Source organism: Sceloporus undulatus, chromosome 1 (assembly GCF_019175285.1).
Source record: "Sceloporus undulatus isolate JIND9_A2432 ecotype Alabama chromosome 1, SceUnd_v1.1, whole genome shotgun sequence".
Classification (NCBI taxonomy): domain Eukaryota; kingdom Metazoa; phylum Chordata; class Lepidosauria; order Squamata; family Phrynosomatidae; genus Sceloporus; species Sceloporus undulatus.
Window position 1 is genome coordinate 84,021,439 of NC_056522.1, and position 4,635 is coordinate 84,026,073.

Here is a 4,635-nt window from a genome sequence, read left to right on the forward strand (position 1 = left end):
TAAAATTCATTAAATATTACATTTATTATTTAATCAATATGACTTTACTTACTATGATACAAAGCCATTGACCACTATTGTCCCATTGACTACAGTGCATGTAGTGAAATTTCTACAGCAAAACATGTGATTTAAAAAAACAACAACAGGAAAGCATTGGGTAGTAGTGTGAGGCAAAAAAGTAGCTGGAGCCCACATATAGTCCATGAGGCCTATTTTGCCCATCTCTGTACTAACATTATTGGTACTAGTGATAGCCTAAATCAATGCTTCTCAAACTTCTTTCTGACAGCTTTTGGGGGTTTCATCTCCCACCGTTCCTGACCGTCACCTATCCTGGTTTGGACTTCCAGGAGTTGAAGTCCAAAATATCCAAGGGACCAAAGTTTGAAAACATGGTTTCTAACACAGGAGTGAGCAAAGTAAGACCTATGGGTTGCATGTGATGTTCACAGTTTGCTGTTGTTGTTTTTGTTGTGTGCCTTCAAGTTATTTTTTACTTATGGTGTCCCTAAGGTGAATTTGTCATAGGGCTTTCTTGGTAAGATTTGTTCAGAAGGGGTTTGACTTTGCCCTCCTCTGAGACTGAAACAGTTTCGCCACTTGTCCAAGGCCATCCAGTGGGTTTCCATGGCTGTGTGGGAATTCAGTCTCCAGAGTCCTGGTCTGACTCTCAAACCATTACACCATGCTAGCTGCCCCTCCTCAAACTGGTAAAACATGTAACTTTTCCAATCCTGGAAGCTGCCACTGTAGCAATTTTGAAAGCAAACAAATAAACTAGTGAAAACAAAAATCCCAAGGGCATCCCCTACCTGGAAACTGGAAGTAGATTTCTAACCATTTCTAGTTTTGAGTGTATCATCATCATCGTCGTCGTCATCACCATCATTTGGGGGAACTTAGAAACAGAAAATTCACAGTGCATTCTGTAATTGCTAACCAGAGGTGTAAAGTCATTAAATAAATACATCTATGTGCACTTGACTACAGTGAAATTTTAGGTGTGTGCAGCAATAGAGTAGAGGCTCTAATCTGCAACTTTTGGTTGTTTCTGGAGAAAAACCTGGTATATTTACTACTCTGTCAATGAGCAAGTGAAAGCGGTCCAATGAGGTAAAAGAACACTTGCATAGATATATACATTAATATAACTAAATAAACAAACAATAGGTGCAAATTTGTCCAAGATCCTAAAGTCAATTCATCCAAGATCATAAGTCAGATACTGATATCCATACATTTAATTACGCTAGTACCTCAATGTCTCCTGGTTTTCAGGAATTTGAAATGTTGTAATTGTTTTGTTGATTTTCCTCTGCCTCGGTCCCTGTAACAATGTTGCCATTCCTTTCAAACTGATTGTCTTCTGTCAAGTATAATGTGTAACTTTAATGTGATAAGGCTACAAGGGGCTGGGGGAAGACTGGAAAATTCTTAATATATGCATATATGTCACTTCACTGGACAATGTGATGAGACCATTGTTCTATTACCTTAAATCTAATCTGAGAATATGCCCATTAATGATCAGGAGGATATTTGCTCTTATTGTGTGTGTTCAAGTCAACCCTATCATAGGGTTTTCTTGGAAAGATTTATTCAGAACAGGCTTACTATTGCTTTCCTCTGAGGCTGAGAGAGTGTGACTTGCCCAAGGACACCAAGGGGGGGGTTCATTGCTGAGCTGGGATTCAGACACTGGTCTCCTCAGGTCCTGGCTCAAATCACCACATCATGCTGTCTATTCAAGACGATATAATTACAAGTAAATATAGGCTACATATCAGAAATAGCAAAACATACCAAGTAATGAGGAAAGGGAGGGAGGGAAAATAGCAACACAAGTGTTTATGGGGAAAAAACCCTCACCTTTTTCTTGGATCAAACACATAACAGAAGACAAGGGGAAAGATGCTAATGTTTTATTTTTAGCTGTTGCATACATTTCTTCCTGTCACTTTTCTTGGTTGCAGCTTCCTTTCTGCAGTGCTCATCTGATTACCAAAGGAGACTATCATGAGTTGAAAAGGCACCTAGAAAACTGGCAGAGTGCACAAGTGACAAGATAAACCCCAAAGAGCCAACACACTGGGTTAAAAAGCCCTCTTCAACCAATATCCTTTGGAACTGTGAAGCAACTGTAAAATAAGAAAGTAAAAATGCCCACCAATATTTATAGGAGCCATTCATTACTGGCTGATGTTCAGGGTGTACGCAGCTGACTCCTGTTATAAAGACTACCTTGGTAGTGGGGGGCTGCACTGCTGATGGACACTAAAATGAGATGATGTCCATTGGATTATTTCTTCATTGTATTTTGAACTTTAGTCATGCAGACTGTGTGAACGTATGCCTGGTGAAAAGAAACTATAGACAGGTGCATCATTCCAGACTGGAATTCCTTTAGAACCATCTTTCCATTGTTATCTAAGGGGCCATTCAGACTACCTTTTGCACCAAATTGTAAACTGGATTAAAAGTGGGAAGTTCCCACTGGCACCAGCTTTTACACATCAGGATCAGGGTCTTGCACACCAAATCAAGGGTAAATGCCCCTTAGAGCGGATTTTCCGAAAGTGGATTATTTCCTGTTTCTTTTTGGAAAACCCGTTTCTTCCCTGCTGTCAGCAAATGTGAACTTGGCCCCGAGCATGATCAGGTCAAGTTCAGGGGAGGGATTTAGGTAAGAGGGTGGGCAGTGGGCGGAACTGGCCTCCCCCTCTCACAAGCAGCTTTTTCTCTCTCTTTTTTGGGGTAATTTTTATTTTTGACAGATTATGCAAATGCTTGTGCTACAGGTTGATACATATTGATAGAATGTGTATGCTTGTGCTACATTTCCCTTTTGTTTGCTTGCTGTCAGCATGGCACTTTGCAAGTGGCATTTTTTAAAAATTATTTTTTTGTGTGTGTGATAGAGTATGTGATTGCTTGTGCTACATATGTATCCTGTTCACTTTGGCAAATTGATACAATGTGTGAATGCTTTTGCTACATATGTCTGGGAAACGGAGGGAAAGCAGATGATGCCAAGGAGGAGCGAAAGAGAGATTGCATTCTGGGATGGCAAATGGAGGGAAAGCAGAGGATGTCAAGGAGGAGAGAAGGAGAGACTGCATTCTGGGATGGCAAATGGAGGGAAAGCAGAGGATGCCAAAGGGGGGGGAATCTGAAATGACCACACAACACATGCACACACACACACAAGTTGACAGAATATGCGAACGCTACCACCAGTTTTTTTTTTTAAAAAGGAGGGGGGAAAGTACCCATTCCGTTGCCCAATGGGTGTAGGACACGTCACCTTTGACGAAAGCGGAAGTGAATTTGATTGACAACAAAGGAGGCTCCATTTTAAAGGGGTACTGCAAATGTGAACTTCAGAGGGACAAATTGTATCAATCAAGGTAAAGGGTAGTGGGAACTTCTTTCCAGGGAGATTTGGTACTGGCTCAGCGAATCTGGACTGGATCTACCCAGGGCAAATGAGCTAGTGGGAATGGGGCCTAAAGTGTTGTGAAAAATCCAGACAATGACATATCCAAGTGTTGCAGTCAAATGTTTCCGATTTTATTCTTCTTGGATTTATAAAACTGATGTGAACCACTTTTGATATACAGTATTTTTATTTTTGTAATGTTTATGCAATTTCAGCACCACTCTTCCCTCTGCAGGCTGACCAAAGATAATCATGAAGAATAGGGCTGTAACTCCTGGGGGGGGCAATATGAGGACATGCCCCAAATAAGAATTCTTCCTCCCCAAATGACATTATGCGTCAATCTCTAAATTTCTAGCATTACAATAATTCAAAACATAATTGATCACTCTGAAATATAGTTTAGGCATTCCAAGAAAGGGGGTAGCAAATGTAAGAGTTCTAAGAATATGTGATTTATAGTCTTTGGTGCCACCATAGACTACAACTCTCATAATTCCATTGCACACAGACATGGCAGTTAAAGCAATTTCAAACTGTATTTTTCATTTTCATAGCTTCATCATATGTGTTCTGTAAGGTGAGCCCATCCAAATGTCTGATATGTTTCTGCCAGCTCCTCCTCCTCCTTTCAGAAACTTGTTTTCCTTTCCTTTTTTTTAGTGCTACACTATTTGCATGCAGATGAAAGAGAGCAAGTGCCTCAGTGATTCTACATGGGATAGTGATGGTTGGGGACAGTAATGACTTTTCCCCTTTTGCCTGTGCCATGGGGAGAGACGATGATTGTAATGGAAGTTATAATTATTGTATTAAGTGCCTCCTAGAATTATGATGACATTTCCTTCCAGCTGATTGGAGATGAGGAATGTCAGAGTAGCAATAAAGGCTTTACTATTGAAAGGGGTCAGTGACAAGTCATACCATGAGGCCCATGGATAGCTGAGCTTTGCTGGTGTACATTACAGTAGGGCATCACTGTGTGTGTGTGTGTGTGTGCGTGCGCATGCGCAGGCTGCAGCAGGTGCCATCCTAAGGTTGTGTGTGATACCACTGCTTCCCAAACATTTGCCGTTTGGCAGAAACAGGCTATTGTGTTTGTTTGCATCTCTTTAAAATGCTAAAGAGATGGTGTAAGTAGGGCAAGGCTCAGTGAGAGGAGAAAGTGGAGGCCCCAGATTTTTTTAAAAAAA